The sequence below is a fragment of the Equus przewalskii genome, chromosome 4, assembly GCF_037783145.1.
Source record: "Equus przewalskii isolate Varuska chromosome 4, EquPr2, whole genome shotgun sequence".
NCBI lineage: Eukaryota > Metazoa > Chordata > Mammalia > Perissodactyla > Equidae > Equus > Equus przewalskii.
The window spans coordinates 99953933-99973410 of NC_091834.1; the positions used below are offsets into that span (position 1 = coordinate 99953933).

General features: G+C 38.1%; 1 protein-coding gene and 1 pseudogene across 1 annotated transcript in view; both read left to right on the plus strand.

Annotated features, from left to right (window-relative positions):
- The window catches only part of CNTNAP2 (contactin associated protein 2), a 1871069-nt gene that overhangs the window by 1470370 nt on the left and 381221 nt on the right, over positions 1 to 19478 (plus strand). The gene's annotated exons all lie outside the window — the stretch shown is intronic.
- Positions 8919 to 9036, plus strand: LOC139083171 (U2 spliceosomal RNA; annotated as a pseudogene).

Consider the following 19478-nt stretch of genomic DNA (forward strand, 5'->3'; position numbering starts at 1 on the left):
AATCCGTTACACCTGAAACTTGTCATCACGCTTCCCTTCCATGCCAGCCACCTCTCCTGGACCTGTCACAGACTCCTGATCCTCTGTTACTATGGCTTTTCTCTTAGATCGAAATCTAGGTTGTGAACAGTATTGCAACAACCTCCAAAAATAATTTTCAACCTTGGAGCTCCCTCCATCCTTCGACTTTATAACTGTCATTATCACTGACTGGCTTCATATAAATTAGAATCACCTAGGAAGCGTTAACAGTTACTGATCATCAGGCCCTGCCTCACACTAATTAAATCAAAATCTCTGGGCATTCCTGGATTTTGCAAACTCTTGAGGTTTCCAGTGTGTAGGCAGGGTTAAGAACCACTGATTTTGGTTTAAGTTGAGCTTAGTATAATAAAACAATAAATATATAAGAGTTGCTTAAACAAGGTGAAAGCTTATTTCCCTTTCGTGTGAAAGGAGCCCATGCTCCTTCAGACAACCTGTTCTGGCATTCTTAGGGTTTGACCACATCCTCAGGATCCAGGCTTCTAGAGCTCCAGCAACCACGTTCAAATTCCAGAAGGTGGAGAAGGGGAAAAAGAAAGCATGACTCCTCCTTCTGAAAATGACTTTACATAACTCCCATTGACGTATCATTAGCTTGAAATTAGTTACATGACGACATCTAGCTGCAAAGATGGCTAGGTTTTGTAACCTTTAATTGAGTATGAATGTACCTCACTAAACATGAGGATTTTGTTACCAAAGAACAAAGGGGAAATAAGCCTTAAGAGGCAACTAACAGTTTCTGTCCCAGCTGTTAATTCTTCTGTTCCTGTGTGCTTCCTGTTCACATACCTTCCAGAGCTCCCTGTTAGCTCCCTGAATACCTATTCAATAACTATATGCAATTTGAATTAAATTTGTAGCATTTTAGAAATTTAGGTTTTTTTGTGTTTGTAAAATTTCTTTTTGTCGTGAACCATAAACACAGAGACACACACTTATACTTTAATCTTTAAATTTCAATTGACAAGCAGAGAAATGATTGGATAGTGAAGGCTTTATCCATTTTCTTATTTTCATCCTAACTAATGAATTAAAGAGGGATGATATGGGCATTATGGGATTTCCCATTGTAATAGCCCTGTTTTATGGCAGATGCCATTAGCCTACATTGCAGGCCATTCTTAATCTGGCCTTAATCTGTTATTTGCAGCCTGTTAAACTGCTCATGATCCAGGTAGCCTCAACTCCATTAGTAGTGAGATTTCATAGCTAGGACAATGCTGGAAAATAACATGCACTATTATTTTCTATTATTATTATTTGGGAGATATTTTGGTTGGATTACTGCATCACACAGAGACTATCCTGTTTCCCAATGGCTTTGGTGTAATAGTCAATTATAAAATAGATTTTTCTAGAGTTGTTTCTTTCATTCATTCATTTAACCAGTTAATTCAGTGAGCCTCCATTATGCACTTTGCTAGTACCAATGACAATAAAGGACAATGCCACCTCAGCTGCTTCTTAGCTGTATGACTTTGGCAAGTTACTTAACTTTTCTCACCTCAGTTTCCTCATCTATAAAATGAGAATGATAATATCATCTCCCTATAGAGTTTTGTGAAAATTCATATTTTTATGCAATGTTTGTTATTCTTTTCTCAGGCTTCTGAATTTCAGAAGCTTGTAAGCCTAATAAAAGGGGAGCAATGGGCCAAATAAACAAGCAATGAGGTGAGTTTATTCAACCAACATTTATTGAGTACCTACTATGCACAGAGAGAATATAAATAGGGGAGGGGAATTCCTTGATGAGAGTACAGGGTACCACTAAGACCCAGGCGTGGGAGTTTAGATGCACATTTTTCAAATGAAAGAGAACTTGAAAACCCTTCTAGAGAAGGAAGACCTTCCAGAGAAAATTGTTAAGAATGATCCTGTCAAGTCCCAATTAGCCGCATACAAATTATCCCCATTGTAGACCATCCATAGTATATGTTTCTAATATAGAAAGCATTACAGTAATCACATCTAATCCTTGTTACACTTTAAATATGCACATCAATGCAAATTACAAATATTGAAAAAAGATGAAAAGGGAAATAAATCAAGAAATGTAGTGACGTAAAGAAAAACAGTGATATGAAACAACCGATTTTTCTTGTTAAGAGCAGCCTTCTCATATCTAAATGTGTGTATTGGTTTTGTGTTGGCTGTGCTCCAACCTGCTTGTAGTTTAAAGTCAACAGTGGGAGAAATCAGTCACTGACGCTAAAGTGCCAGCAGCCTTCTGAAGGGTCAGGCCAGGGCGTCTGCAGGGCCACATCCCAAGCTTCCCTTCCCCTCCTTTTGAAGGACTCAGACAGCCTCTTGGACTGCCATAAAGATACCGATGGCTTTTCAGGGACGGCTCACTGTGGGAGGGAACTCTGGAGAGAATGTGATAATATGCAAATAGCAGCTGGATTTTTCCCTAGTCATGGATTATTTTCCACAGTGGGTCCATCGTACCGTTTGTTTGCCCCACGATGCGTGGTCCAGGCCAACTGATTCAGGCTGCAAAGTCTAGGAGCCACTCAAACTACCCACAGTATTTCCTGTGACTGCCCATCCATTCCAATTCTAGGAGCAGTTCAGACCATGTTCATCTCTATTACCTCTCTCAAGACTGCATTCAGAAACAGAAAATAGGCTGAAGAGGCATGAGAGATGGTTATGAGTTGTTAGTAAAGAAGGGATGCAAAAATCAGCTTATTTGTTGTAATGTATTCCAAGCTCCACATGAGGCATCAGTGTGATGTGGCTACCAAAATACACCACAAAATGAAATACTCTTCATAATACCCTAGTCAAATGCCCAGATCTCAGGAGTCTACCGCAAGCATCAGTTAGACCACATCTGAAGTATTATATCCAATACTGAAAAACTAGAACATGGGAAATGACGTCATGGAATTTGACAAGGATTCTATATAAGGAACAATCAAGGAAAAGAGAAAGGAGGAAAGGACAGTAGGTGAGAAGGCAAGCCATTTTTCAGTGCAAGAACCCCTTCCCTAGTGTTATGGGTTAAGTTGTGTCCCCTAAAGAGACATGTTGAAATCTTAACCCTGGTACTTGTGAATGTGACCTTATTTAGACATAGGGTCTTTGCAAATGTCATCAAGTTAAGATGAGGTCATGAGGGTGGGCCCTAATCCACTATGACCGGTGTCCTTTTAAGAAGAAGAGAAGAGAGACAGAGACAGACACGTAGAGAAGAGAACACCATGTAAAGACTCACACACAAGGAGAACCCTGTAAGGACAGAGGCAGAGATTGGAGCGATGTGTCTCCCAGACAAGGAATACCAGGATGGCCAGCAACGCCAGAAGCTAAGAGAAAGGCATGGCATGTACTCTCCCCAGACCCTTCGGAGAGAGCACAGCCCTGCAGACCTCTTGGTCTTGGATTTCTGGCCTCTGGAACTGTGAGAAAGTAAATTTCTGCCACCCAGTTTGTGGTAATTTTTTACAGCAGCCACAGGAAACAGACATCCAGAAATGCTGGCTCCCAAGCCAGTGCACTTTCGTGTTGGACAGCTCTGGGCGTTTACTGAGGGCTTCCCAAATGCCAAGCACCACTCTGAGCACTTTGTCTGCATCATTCGTGTAATCTTCACCACAACCCTCTAACGTGGGTACCATTTTTAGGTCAAGTTTATAAATAGGGAAACCAAGCCTTAATGAGGTTGATTAACTTGCCCAAGACCACACAATTAGTAAGTGGTGAATGCGATGAATGGAGGCAGTCTAATGCTGGAGCCCAAGATTTGAACCATTATGCTACACTTCTTGAGAGAACGGAGAGCTAGCGCAATGGGTCAGAGAGATAAAAATAGAAAAGAGCGATGTAGCAGAGAAAGCATTGAGGTGCTACAATGTCTCTCTGAGAAAGATGAAAGAAGTAAATGCAGCCTTAGACTGTCCGCCAGGGACCCTTGGCGGAGTATAGGAACTGAGCTGCATGTAAGAGCAACAAATCAAGGTAGACGGAGAGTTGTTAACGCCTCTCAAATCAGAGAGAAACAGAACACAGGTGGAAATTGGGACCAATAAGGGAGATCCAAAAAAGTTTCTAGGAAGAATAGGCAAAGTAAATAAAAATGAACCATTCAATGCCAAACTATTAAACTAAGATACATAAAATCGAAAGGATGCTTTATTATCAATATGCCATTATTATTATTTTATTGAGTGTAAAAATATATATGTAATGCCTCTGTTTTCTCCAACAGTGCTTGAGCTCCTGCCATAGATCTTTTCTACAGCCACTAGCTGTGAGTAGTACGTATGTGACTTCTCCCCAGTCTCCTAATCACTTTCTGAAAAAGACTGAGCTTCTTTTTCTGTCACCTGAGTGTTCCTGCACAAACCAGTCTTTACAGTTTTTGTCTGGATTTTCCTCCCATGTCCTCATATTCAGTGATCTGCTTGCCTACCATTCTTCTCTGTCATCGTGAAGAACATACGTCCATTCCCAGGAGCCCGTCGTCCCATGACCATGTGTCAGGGCTGTCGTGACTCCCAACCAGATCTGCTTTTTACAGCTAAGTTGTCCTTCTTTGCCAGTTACAGCCGTCACCTGGGGTCCCTGCAAACCCCAAGAGATGTCCCCAAAGCCTCCCATTAACTCCCAGCAGGTCTTGCTCTCTAGATATGCAGCACAGTCTTGCTCTACTGTGAATTTCCAGCTTTTTTTGCTTTTTGCTTTTTTACTGTAGGTCCCATCATTCGTTGGCAAACTTTTGGAAAGAAAAGAAATTCTAAGAAGTTAATTGTGCAGATAAATACTTCACTTAATGCTATAAATAAGCCAATTTTATTTTTTCATAAACTTTATTTTTTAGCGCAGTTTTAGGTGCACAGCAAAATTGAATGGAAAGTACAAGAATTTCTTTATATTCCCTGCCCCAACGCTACACAGCCTCCCTTGCATCGACGTCCCCACCAGAGTGGTACATTTGTTACAATGATGGACCTACGCTGACACATCATTATCGCCAAAGTCCATAGTCTACATTAGGGTTCACTCTTAGTTTTGTACATTCTATGAGTTTGGATAAATGTGTAATGACATGTATCCACCACCATAGTCTCACACAGAGAAGTTTCACCACCCCAAAAATCCTTTGTGCTCCCCCAGTTCATCCCTCTTTCCCCTCTAACCCCTGGCATCCACTGATCTTTTTATTGCCTCTGTAGTTTTGCCTTTTCAGAATGTCATATAGTTGGAATCATGTAGCATGTAGCCTTTTCAGATTGAGCAAATTTTACTTTAATGATGAAAAAAAGTTAAACGGTCTTTGGAAGTATTTAGAGATGGTGACATTGTGAAAACAAATATATTTCATTATCCTCAGCTTGAAATTTAAATCAGATGCATATGTTCTTTGAGCTGGTATATCTTCTTCAAATGAAATCCTAGTTGAGAGTCCAGTATGAACTGAGAGTAAAATGGAGCATCTTGGGGTGAAGGGAGAGAGTGGTTAAGAGCTCCACGAACGACACACATCCTACATGCGTCCTCAACAATGGACGTTAAAGACTTGTGTGAAACCTCCGGTGCTGCATGAAGTACAGCATTAGAACCGCAGACTTCAGAGATTAGGACTTAAAAGTTTAGTGAGTTCACAGTAGGAATACAACAAAAATGCCTTTTTCTTCCATAATAAAATGTGAAAAGCAGTCCATAAAATTGTCAGAGTTCATCTGATCTGTCTGATTTATGCTTGTTAATCCCTTGTCATATTCTTCCTCAGGTTTGTTCAAGATCTGATATTTATAGACCAAAGATATTACTAATAGTCAAAATTCAGAGAAAATTGAAGTCGACAGCTTTTTACCTGTTGAATGCATCAAATCACTATGATCTTCATATAATTGCCTCCTTTCCAAATTAAAATTAAAGTTTGATTGATTGGTATACAGATTGTAGTCCATGAAAAATCTCTAATCTTTGTACCAACGTTTATCTTGTGGATATTTAGGATAAATGTCAAAAAATTAGAAAGAGGAAAAAAGGTCTTATAGGGGAAAACTGAGAACACCAGGGAAATCTACATGAAGAAAATAGTGTTTTTAAAATACTTTATAGATTCAAAATCAAATAATAAGACAATAGAGGTTTTGGCTCTTAAGACAGGTTGACATATTTAAAAGTAGTTTTGATGATTTGGAGATGTCTGAAGAGTATATTTCCTCTCTAATTTGAATTATGTATAATACCGTAATTAATTACACAAAGTTGAATTACTGATAAATGCCAAAGAAACTAATTTAAATTGACATTCATCTCCAAAGTCAGCTCCTACATAATCACAGCAGTTTCAAGGTTTAATGTTTACTATAATAAGACAATAAAACAACTGTACATATTCTAAAGGGTAGAAGAAACTCCTTCAAAAATGAATATAATACTTATATATTATATTTAGTTTAGAAGGAAAATGGACAATGTTCTGTTCTCCCAAATAGCTATTGTCCTCTCCATTGGATCTTTCCCTCAATCGTATCCAACCTGGTGGGTGTCAGCAGCAATGTAGACTATACTGAGAAAAATTCTGAAGGTCTGGTTAGAATGGTGGAAATACTGTGGACATTGTAGATAAATAGCTAAAAAAGAAGTTTGAGATACTCTAAGTCTTAGAAAAGTGGAATAAAGATGATTTCAAAGATTGTGGAATAAGTCAAACAGCTTCTAGGTTCAAAAGAATTGGGAGGCATAGGCTAGTAAATTGGCCCAATATCATTGTTCTTTCAAATAAATTTCTAAATCTAAGTCGTTCCTTTGCACACATGCAATATCTTCAGAATTTCATGGAGTAAAATAAGCTGTATTTCACCAATAAACTTTGAAATGTTAAACTAAATGCAGAAAAGCTCTTTCTCGATTCAGAAATGACTACAGCTGCTGCCGGGGGAGTTTTCTCTTCAGCACAGCGTGTGCAGCCCCCCGGGGCAAGCTCTTGGCCATTGCACTATTTTCCTCTTAAGGAACTTCCTATACCTGTCAAATCAGTGGTTTTCCAGCCAGTGTGCCTATTTTGTATAATCTGCATTTATGCAGGAGGGTATTGTTCTAAATGGTTAACTTACGATTCTGTACATGGAGGGATTTGGGCATATAATTGAAAGAGTACTGAATTTTGCCACCAACTGGTCATGTGGCCTTTAAGCTGTTAGTCTTCCAGAGTTTTGTTTCTTCACCCTGTATAGTGGCACCTAGTTAGAACTCAGTTCTTCCTCTAAAGTATGAAATTAATTGGTGTGTTGCTTATTTCTGCGATTCTCTAAGGCGCTTGGCCTTAGTTAGCAAAAGTTTCCCAGCTCTGAGGTTTCGAAATCACTCTATGATGGAAAGTCAACATGCCATGCGGTATTGAGCAGTAAGGGAATTAAACCATAAGAGTTACTTGGAAATGCAGAAGAGATCTGAAGTATCTAGGTCAAGGTTTTTTACCTAAGAGGGCAGAGGAAGTTACAGATATAATCTCCAGCTCTAGAGTCATGAACTTGGTTCTAAATAACCACATTACCACAAAATGGCAGAGATATATGTCTTGGAGTCTATGAACATAGCAGGTTCTTACAGGCAGTTTGTAAATGAAGCCCAGCAGATGATAAGCTGGTTTAACATCCTATTCACAATATGTGTGGTACCCTCCCCCAAACACGTAGATTTGTAATTTATCCAGTTCTATTGTTGTTGATTTACTAAAAGCCTTTTGTGCCTCCTCCTGTTGCATTTCAATTTGCAAGACAAATACAGACACACGTGGGATGACTTGATTTACTTAATGAATTTTGGAGCTGACTTTGTTAGAACATTTAGCTATGTCTTTGGCCATACAGTTTAGAAATTTCCCTGGCAATCTGATGCAGAGTTATTCTTTTCACTTAAAAGATTTGGATAAATCTTTTTTTAAAAAATACTCAGGCTGAATTTAGTAGTCTGTATTTATTTGCATCAGCTCACACTCGGATTTTATGCCACCTTTTGGTCAACTGCGAGTTGAAATTGTATAAGTGAAACAATTTACAACATTATGTTAAATCAGGGCTGAGAGAGAATATATTTTGAAGTATGGTTCAGGGTTAGTGATTAAATTGTGTCCTTCTATATTTTTAGCTACTTTTTGAACTATTATAAATATCCAGTGAATTTATTTATGCTCTTACCCTTTTGTTCTAGTCATATAATTTGCGATTAAAACCAAAACTTCATGTTAGAATAATATTATTTTTCATCTAATATGTTAGAAAAAATCTTAGTTTACCTCTTTTGTTCTAAATTCTTTAAAAAAAGATCTGTACATTTGCCCTCTCCACTTCATTATTTTTCTCCTCGTTGTAGATGTTTATCTGGAAGTCACGTATGCGCTGTAGCACACAGGACGTCAGACTATTAGAACAGATGTAACATTGCACTTGCTGTAAACCCTTATTTTCATTCCTCACTTAGCTTCATAAAACTCTTCTTTTAGATTGAATCTGGTAAAAGCTAGACAGAAAGTGTACTTGTTGAGAGGAGAAGAAAAAATTCTCAAGCAAATTAAACTCGACCTTTCTTGTGCTCTTTAAAACAAAGATTGATTTTTTTTATAATTAACACTAAAATAGCTAAACATAACGACTTAGCACGTTAGGTCTTGATATTAAATTTATTTAAAAAGCAAGTCATTTTATGGAGAGCAAATTTTTTAAAAAGATGTGATTTTAGATCACCAATATGGGCACACAGATCCATCTCTTTTCCAGGGTTGTATTTTTGCACGTGGTATTTTTTGTGCTCACCTATATGGACCAGTGGATCTTGACTTCTTACCAAGTGTGAGTAGGTATTGCCAGAGGCTGGTCACTCAGGTAAGGGTTAATCTGAAAGGCAAACACATTGTTTCTTGGCCTTTTGGCTAAAACCAAGTGTAGTATCTGTTCTTACCAGTTTATCTGGAAAGCAGAGAGGGACTGGTTGTAAAAGAGGGTAAAATATTAGAGAGGTGAAATTTTTTGTTTGCAGCATCCTGGGATGTGAATGCCAAAGAGAATAAACAGCTCAAATGGAATGATATACGGTACTATTGAGAGGGTCTCCTGGAGTTGGTTTTGCTTCATTCAACTATGAAATGACTACATGTATTCATTTATATTTATCTGTCTCCATCTTCATTTTGAGGATATTATAAACATGTGTTTCTCCTTTTTGTCTTCTTTCTTCGAATCTATCTTCTTGAAACAAAATAAACAAAAATGACAATGCTGCACCCCCTCACCCTTTGATAATCAGCATGGGTCTTTTGGATTAGAGACCCTAATACTCTTTACATCATACTGTATAATAATGATGATGATGACAATAATAAAAGTTGTTACCGTTAACAAGTACCTGCCATGCACAGGTGCCTTTTCTCTTTCCCATGGTTAATCCCCATGACAGTCCTCAGACAGAAGTGCATTGTTCCCATGTCTCAGGTGAGGGAGGTGAGTTCAGCAGGGACAACTCTTTCTATTTGTCTTGCAGCTTCAAATTGACAGCTAGGTTTTGACTTCATGTTTGACTCCAAATTCATTTCATTTCCACAACCCCAGGTCCTGGGTAGAGATGGGAACTGTGTGCTGTTATCATAGTTTTCTTTCTCTGCATCAAAAGTCCTTTCTAGAATTAGGGCTGATTTTCACCATTCGTAAAAATCTGCATATAAAAAAGAGGAAGAAATGGAGGGAAGTATTTTGTTACCGGATACCAGACTTACTATACACTGAGCCATAGAATTTAAGCCTGCAGTACTAGGACCAATGAGACAAACTGATTACTAGACAGAATAAATAGTCTAGAAACTGATCCATACATAAAAGAACTTGGTATATTAAAGGGAAACATGAGAAAATAATGGGGAAGGGAAAATAAATGATGGATTCACTGGATTTCAATATTTGAAAAAATGAAATAGATTCTTCCTCCTCAAACAGAAAAAATTCAGAGATTATAGACCTCAGTGTAAAAGAGGAAATTTAAATATATTAAAAGACAAAACTTTAAAAATATTAAAAGGAATTATAGGTAATACCTCCATGACATCTGGGTAGGAAAGGACAAACCATAAAGGAAATATTAATAAACTGGACCTCATCAAAATTATAAAATATTCGTATAACAAATATCACAATAAGTAAATGTAAAAGATAATAGATTAGAAGAATATAATTATATAACAAAACATTAGTATCTACACTATTATAATAAAACTCTTACAGATGATAAAAGGGGTGAGGCAGCACTCAAAATCTGAATTAGAAATTGGCCAGAACGATTTAGATTTAAATTTTTTACGTAATATTTTTACTTAATAGCCTCCACATTTATACTCCTACCATATAAATTTTTTTATTAAATATCTTTCTGTTTTTAGTCTTCCCCCAGACCCTGTGAGAATAATTGCTAGAAAGTAAGTTACTTGGTCTAGCTACACTGCATTCATATGAAAACAACCCCAATTCTGGGCCACAGAGGTAAGCACAGATGCTTTAGACAGTGGCTTCTAAAAGAAACAAGAACAGACGCAGAGAATGGGAATTTTAAAACAGACCTTCTAACAATTAAAAGGCTAGTTTTAATTGGCAAGAAAAGGTAGTGTAAATTAAGTTGAGTTTTGGGGTTTTGTCCTGTTTTGCTTTTTAGTGAATACTCTAAATTTGTACAATTTATAAAGTACACTTGTTCCTTTCAAAAAGTAGATCTCATGTGAATCTGGTCAGATTCCAGGACTGTATTTCACTTTCCACCAATAGCCTGGGGCCATTATGTTTTTCTAGTTTTCCTGTTAAAAAGAAACATGAGAGCACCAACTGTCCTGTGGGATCCTGGCTGATCCCATGCCCAGCCCAACTGGAGGTTAATGCCTGCTCCTCACAGAGTCCTTCTGGAGCCCAGAGTACTATCTGAAAATCCCAATTTTGCTTCACAACTTTCATTCCACTTTCACAATTAGATTTCATCATTTCACATTCCCATTTTCTCTAGCTTAAGGGCTCATTTATCTTTAGTATTCATTGGCTAAATATATGTACAATAAGCCACTCTTCATCACATCTAACATACGATTTTTGGGATCAATAAAAAGTTGTTCACGTAAAATATAATCATATAATTAAATATGTATCAGGAACCAGAAAAGGAGGGAGGGGGAAGCAGATAATATTTTACTTGCATTTAACTAAAAAGCTGTAGGGAAGGAAGAAATTTTACTCTACCATTCTAGGTTCTTCTGGTTGGTCTAGGAGTTAAATCGACATGAGACAGATTAAGAGGAGAAAATCAAACAAAGTTTAATAACATGTAAACATAGGAGAGACCCAGGAAAACTGAGTAACCTGCCAAAACGGCCAAAGCCACCATCTTAAATACTATCTTCAGCTAAAGACAAAAGAGGATGTTGGAGGTAGTGGCTTGGGATTTCAAAGAAGAGGAAGTCAATTCACATGGAGGTGGAAAAGCAACTGTTTAGTAAGCAAATATTTGCCTTATCATGCAGAGACAATGGGGCATAGAGAGGACTTTGATCAAAGGGACCCCGCTGCATTCCCCCCTCTCTACCACATCTAGTCCATCCTGTACTGTAGTTGTCTGTGGTATTAACTCCTTCCTGGAATGGCCTTCTATTTAAATTCTTTTAGGCAGTTAGGGGGAAGGTCAGAGTTCTCCCTGAGTCTTCTGTTCTTGAAAATAATGAAGCCAAAGAGACACATTTTGGGGTTGCAAATTCTGCTCTACTACAAACCCATATATTTTAAGTCCATGAGTTTAAAACAGTCATGAAATCTATCTGAATCCTCTAGCAACTACCCATATAGAATTTTGTGGTCATGTGCCTGTAGGGCAAGCAGGGAAACTGGAAACATAAAGAGGAAGTGTTTAAATGCATTGAGATGAATAATGAAGGAGCTTTTGAAATATCATTATATTCTGATCAAAAGTCAAAGTAACTGTCCATTTCCAGTCACACACACACACAGTAGACTTAGAAGAAAAAGTAAATAAATACCCCATTCAAAAAGATTTTCTTTCTTTCCCCACTTGGGTCTGAGAGTTATTTAGTTTAACCTGAGTCACCCTTAGTGTCCTTCAAAGCTATAAATTTTGTTTTCCACACAATTGCTTCAAAACAAAGATGATCAGAGCCTTTAAAATGATCCTTAAAGCAATTTAACACCCAGATTTACCAAAATATATATAGTGGTCCAGACTTTATTGCCTCTGGTGGGGGAAAACAAAAGGCATAGTAAAGCTCACAGGCACTGGTGAGTACAATCTGATATTGAAAACCAACTTCACTGAATGTAAGTCTCTAAACATAAGAGAAAATCTTTTAGAAAAATCTATGAAACAAATAAATTACTATACTCTTTAACTACAAGTCCCAATAATAGTCTTAGTTACAATGTTTGATGCAACAGGTATAAAAGAAACATACAAGTTATCTTATATTTCTAGGTGAAAGACTAATTTATCATTGCCAGAGCTGGTTTTGAGGTATTATTAGCTGAAATTATCCCATAATTTTCTGGCAAGAAACTGTGCATGCATTCCCTGATGTGTGCTCCTGTCCACCCACAGCCTGGCCCTGAGAGTAGCTAAAATGTGAGGGGTGAAAGCAGAAGGAGTTCCCCTACTGTACCGCCTGGGAACAGTGACTGTACCAGGGGCTAGGGAGGAGAATTTGAGGAAGGTTGTGTCACGAAGCATCTCATTAGTAGAAGAGAAAGACTCTTGAAGGGATTACACGGGCCATGGGCTTATTAAAGATTACGCTATAGAATTTACAAGGTAGACAAAATGGCGGTAGAGGGTGAGAAATCTTCCTCACACCAGGATTATAAGTAGCTTTTCTGGAAATAGTCAGTCCTCTCCTCTCTCCCACCAGCACTATAATATTATTCATAACACACACAACTTTCTAGACCACAATCGCAGAAAAAGTTGTCATGGCCAAGGGACTGTCTCTGTCTCCCCAGAGAGCTAAGCAGACAGAAAATAGCGATGTGTCTTTATAAACAAACCCTGGGTGAATGACAGTGGGTACACAAACATGTCAGTTCTCTATCAGAGTTTCTACTCACTCAATTGCCAGGTTTGCTCCTATTTTGATTACAAAATTAAAATGTAATTAGCATGTTTTTAATGAGTCCAAATGTGACACATTAAGATTCAGTAATTACTATAAAATGATGAGTTGTGATTGAATGTCCCCACAAACTGGGGACATTTAAAGTCAGTACCATCTATTGCTCAGTTATTGCTGCATTTAAAACCATCTCCCTTCCCTAGCTGAATATATAGTTTTAGGATTTAAGTGATTATGCTGGATTATTGCACATTGCAGTCGGAGCCAACTATCCTGGCGTATTTAAAGAGTGTAGGTTCTTTGACAATGTGACCATGTCTACTTAAGAACTTGATGATTGACTTTCTTTATTGGCCACACTTTTCTGAACGTTAGCTGTCCAGGTTAGTTCACCATTGTAATTTATCTGCTTTTAAGACAAGTTTGGTTCGCGTGGCATCACTTTGTCTCCAATTTGACAGAGGACCTCCCTTCTATTTCTGGGGTTCGGTATGTCCTTAAGTCTCAGGAGAGCTTAGAGCAGGTCTAGAAAAGTAATCCTAGAGGTTCAAGGTCCAATGCAAGAATGGCAGCACTAAATGAAGCACGTGCCTCATGCAGTAGTCTGCCCTTTTAACCACCTGTTTCCTGTGCTGACTGAGTCAGCAACAGGTCAGTAGGTACCATCTCTGGATGATGCTGGAGTCTTAAATAACATTGAAATAGTTAAGTACATTGTAGAATTAAACCTTTCATTCTATAGCAAATCAAAACCAAAAAATAATGGGTAAATGTTTTCTGATCACTCTTAAATCAGGTTGCCTAAGACGAGAAATCGTCAAATCATACATGATTTGAAACCATGCCCACCTGAATTTCCACCTTTTATGGGAAACCTGCCCACACCCTTCCAACCCAGCCACCTACTCTGGAAGCCTGTCTGGGTATCTGAGCATCTTGTGCAGCAGTTCAGAGCACTGATCACTGTGTTGGAGGATTCATATTTCCTTTGAGTCACAGTTGTCTCCTCTAACTTAGATTCAGTAATTCTAGCCCTGCCCTGTGTGGTGGAAAACACAAAAAGTACACGCTTCTTATTTCCCAGCCCTTCAAGTATGTGAAAACTACTGTCAAGTCTTCTTTAAGACATCTCCTGACTGAAAATCCCCAGTTCCCATAATAGTTCTGGAATCTTACTTTTCCCTGACACCATCACACGTGCCAGTGTTCCTCTGATCATGGCAACCAGAAATAAATACAGGCATTCACGTATATCCTGATTAGGGCTGAATACAGTAGGACTATACACATCTTGCTTTGTTTTGGACACCAGATCCTTCGATGCATGCCAATAGTAGATTTTTTTATGCAACTTCATTTATTTCACTGCTGGCACAGATGGCACATTTGTGTAAAGTCTTCTAATTATTTTTACATGAAATGATGTCCAGTCATATATCTCTATTCTGTACTTTGAATTTAAACCAGAAATTTTTCCACTTAATCCTGTTGGATTATATGTTATTATTTTATTTTTCCAATCTATTTAGATCATATTAATCTTGCTCTGAAAGCTATAGGAAAACATCTAAATTTGGCTCATCTTCAAATTTCATGAGTATAGTTTCTCTTCCAAGTTGTTGCTCATAATATTAAGCAGAAAAAGACCAAAATAGACAAGTGACACATACGCCAATATCAGCCTCTCTCCAGCAGTGCAGTAAGTGGAAGGTGCACCCAGCATATCCATCACTCAACCATGTCCCAACACGTCAACAAAGACATTATGATCAGCTTAATCAAACGTTTTTGTGGAATGAGGACATACTGTGGAACTTTCCTGGTCTGTCAATCTCCATGCAGAATAACTTCTAGAAGTCCTACCTTCATTTCTAAATGCTAATAGATCTTCCTTATAATGGAAGATCCAGCATAATGTCCTCTCATTTTTATTTTTTATTCTTCCTACCATTTTGAAAATCAAAACACGTAATAACTTTGTTCTTCAGAAATATTTCATAGAAAAATGTAAAATTTTTCCCATATCTGTTACATGCAAGCCATATGCACTCAAATTAAGTAAACACCATGTTTCAGAATGTAAGTAGTGTGATTACTCTACATTGACTCCTGATTTTTCAAGATGTTCACGATACATAAAGTAGGGATGTTATTATTTTAAAACAATTAAAAGGGCATGAAAACGGCAGCACATGAAAGAAGCAGCATTTTGTCTTTCTAACAAGACCATCTGCCTGTGGGCAAGATTTTTTTTAAATCCTAATTGAAAAGAAAATAAACTTAAGAGGCATATGCCTATGTTTACAAGCTGAGGAAAACTGACAAGTGTCTGTACTGTGCCGGTACTTTTACAGCAACTATTACACATAATGGGGAAAATTAAAATCAGTAATTACCTTTCTGGTCTGCCATTGTTTTAAATGCTTGGAATTTCTTAAGCATCCATTCCAAATAATTACTTGTGATAGGCCAGAACATTTAAAGGGTTTTAGGATGGATACTCAGCTATTTTGCAAAGTGAAATACTTTGATGATAACAAATTCTTTTTCCCCTCGCTTCTCCCCAGTGTTGGTGACATTATGTTTATAGCTCAATTTGTAGATAATCCTTCAAGCTACACTTTTTTTTTAAGCATGGCCATTATAAATGTCTTCTTCTATTTGGCCTTGGCACTGCTTGGAACTTGAAATTGCTATTTGCTGCCTGCCAATTACAGAATAATTTAAGGTTTGATGCTTCCAGGCATTGTTCTTGAAATACACAAAAGGAATATGTTAAGATGGAATGCATAATATTTTCTCTGCATTGCACAGCTTCAATAGATTGCATAGAATTACATCCAAATTGCTAAACAAATCAGTGGGAAAAAATTCTTTCCTCTAAGGAGGTGTTTTATAATGGTTTTACTATTCTCTCTTTTGGTGGGAGCACAGCAAATATTGTCAAAAAGATTCATGTTGTTTGCCACTGACTGATTTGGATGTATGAAATGTGATGGGTATAAATATAGATAAAAATTGTAACATAAAATTTAAATTTCTAGGAAGCAGAGCAAGATGTGATCTCTTTAATCAATTTGGAATAATTAAGAAGGAAGGAAAGAAGAGAGTTAGGTTTCCTGGATCTTTTCAACTCTAAAATGTAATAATATTTTTATTTCTCTATTTGTATCTAAATTATTCAGCATTTACAATGCAAAGCAGGAAAGCTGTAAAGCAAAGTAAATTTGTGGTTTAAAAGGGTCAAGTTATAATTCTGAGGAGTCAAAAAGCTTTTTGTTTGGGACAGTAGAAGGAAATGTGCTGATTACCTTGAGAGTAAGAAAAAGAAAAATGAATTATTTATGTAAGCCTGCCATCATGCCTACAACACCCGGAAGGGCATTCAGGCAGAGTTTATTGTCAGGAGAAAACCACACAAACAAAAGTCTTCCTCATAGCCGGTGATAAACATGCTCAGATTCCAAAAAATGGTTTAAAAAATTATTTTCTTTACTATTCCCATCAGGTACATCGGATGTACTCCCAGGAGTCCCTTCTTCATTCTCCATATTTTTCTAGTTCCCCCTCCAAACACAGAACACAAATACATGGGAGTTGAGGTCTGTAAACCTTGCCCTCATCTGCTCCTTAGGAAAGCTACTTTCTTCAGAATAGAGCACCAGCAAGATAAATGAATCTAGCTTCTAGCAAAAGGTTAGAGTGAAAAGGCTCCCATTCCACCAGGGGTGAGGTTAGGGAGGGAGGAGGGTGAGGTGCCCATTTAACATTGTGCTGCCACATTTACCTTTTGGTTTACTCAAGTCATGGACCAAAATGCAACAGTGTGAATGAAAACTCAAGAAACAGTGACATAGGGAAGTTGCAGACCAAGAAGAAGCAGAAAGTTAAGTGCCAAGATAGTCCCCCAAATAAACCAGATAACTTGGTTTGTATGGAAGAAAATCAACCAGAGTACTGTTAACATAAGCCCTGGTGGGAGGTTTTCGATGGGGCTGTAGCAGGAGCGGGTCCAAATTTCAGCTGGTTTCAGGAATAGCTGGTGTAGAGAAGGAAAGACTTTCCCTCTACTCTCCTGGGCTCATTAGCTGGGTCTATGAAATAGACTGAAAATAGGCACATTGACAGGAGAAAAAGTATACAAATTTATTAATTTTTAATACTACGTGTATGAGGGCATCACAGAAAAAAAACAGTGAATACCCCAAAAAGTGATGAGAGTTAAGAGCTTATATACTATCTTAACAGGGGAAGGGGAGGGGTTAGGAGGCCTCTTAGGGAAGAGTAAATGATTTTTAGGAAAGATGAAGGGGCCCTTAAAAGGATGAGTGGGAGATATGATAGTTTTTGACAAAATGTGTCTGGGTGTGGTGTTGACTTTTAGTCTCCTCTCCTGTGATGAGTCAATCTTTCCTGGTTGATGAAACTCCTAGGGAGGCAATTGATGACAGCTGAGTTCCTTTTGGAGTCTCTCTCTTAAGCAGATATGGGGAGTTCAGAGAAAGAAAGCCTCTTCCTGCATTTGCTGTTTTTCAAGTGCCTTTAGCTCAAAATAATCAGTACGCCAGAGAAGCATATTTTGGGGGTGGTGTATCCTGAGCTCCTTCAGTGGTCAAAGATGGTTCTCCAAAGAGGGAAGAATTGTTCTTGTTGATTAGCAGCTGTTGCATGAGTAGTTTGGATTTTATTAGAGAGAGAAGCTAAAGTCATGTGTAAGAGTGGGTAAAGAGAGAGAGCATTGAGAGACCTGGCGCTCCGCAGCCAGAGTGGGATGTTCTCAGTCCTCCTGGGTCTCTCACATTACAAAGAAAAATATTGAACCTTCAAAGAATGCAAAAATCAGTGCCCTGCACACAATGGAAATTCAACAAGTCTAAGTTGGAAATGGATTTCCTTTTTTGAAATAACTTACTTATTTTTAAAATAAACTTGGATTTATTTGGTCTTCATAATCCCTGAAGATAACTGAGATTTCAAGAGGATACATGGTCTCTACTGGCTTAATGGCCAGTGACCAAATTAAATTCCATTTCTATATGGAATTCTTGTAGGAGGAGAGGAGAAAAATAGCAACATACCTTAAAAATTAATTCTTCTTCTCAAATCCATGTTTATGCAGATTTGGTCATGGTTTGCTCAAAGTCCATTATAGATTTTCTTTCATTCTAACCACCCTCAGTGATGAATTTAGGATTTCGTTCTAGCCACTCCAGAAAAGAAAAAGCCACAGTTTGCAAACAACGTGATCAGAACCACACAGAACAGAAAAATATACATATTTAGGTCTATTGCAGAAAAAAAATCCTCTCTCCAAAGCTATGGATTCTATGAGAGTTAATCCTGTCTGGCTCAAGATATCCTTAAGAAGAAACTGATACCTGGAAACACAGATGTGAGTGAATTACAGCCCAGAGTAGCTGGTTGTTCTCCCAGAAAGTGGGAGTTTGAAAGAAACTTGGTTCTTAGCAAGAAATAGAATTAGTGACTTCATTGACATTCTAATGGATGGAAAGATCAGGCAGGTTCTGATAAAAGATCAGATGGACGCCAGAGAAGATGGTGGACACTCCTGGAAGCTTGACCCTGGGCTGCATGCAAGTCAGGAAACCCAAACAGGATTCAGGGAACTTCTTCATAAGAAGCTTCAGGGAGAAGGGCTTCTACCCAGGACTGAGGGTCAAGTTGAGTTCCAGATAAAATGAATGGTACCTGATCACTGCCCATAAGAAAAAAGAATTGGCAAGCAATAACCGATAAGAAATACAGCTGTTTACTGTGCGCGCAGAGTCAGCCAGCCTTCTCTCAGAAGCCAAATGCAAGTGACATTTTCCTGTCAGGTCCCAATTCCCAGCCATCATCAGCTTGAGGAGAAAAGGAGTCAGGTGCAATGAGCTGGCTCTGTGGATACCTTCGCTCTGCAGAATCCTGAGTGGTATTCCAAGCCAGAGCCCAGGATGGGTTGTGGAAAGCTGTTGAATGCCAAGTACAATTGTGAAGGCATAATGACTTCCCAGGCACTAACTTTGCAAGCTGAAGACTGTTTTCAACTGTGGCTGTGTCATTGCAGTTAATGCAATCCATACATGTGGCTAGCACATCAGATAAGTATGATGAACTATCCTCAGCCTCAGGAGAACTGGCTTTTACACTGCTTGAGCTGTTCACCTAGAAAGGCTGAAAAAAATGCCCTTACGGTTTTGTTTATTGTGCTTATCACAAGTGCAGGAAGCTTGTATTTGCATTGCTAATAGTCCTCTTTCAAAGTTTGTTGACATTTCTGCTGCTCTTTAAAGTGTGTTAATATCATAACACCCTTGGGCGAAGTCAGTTC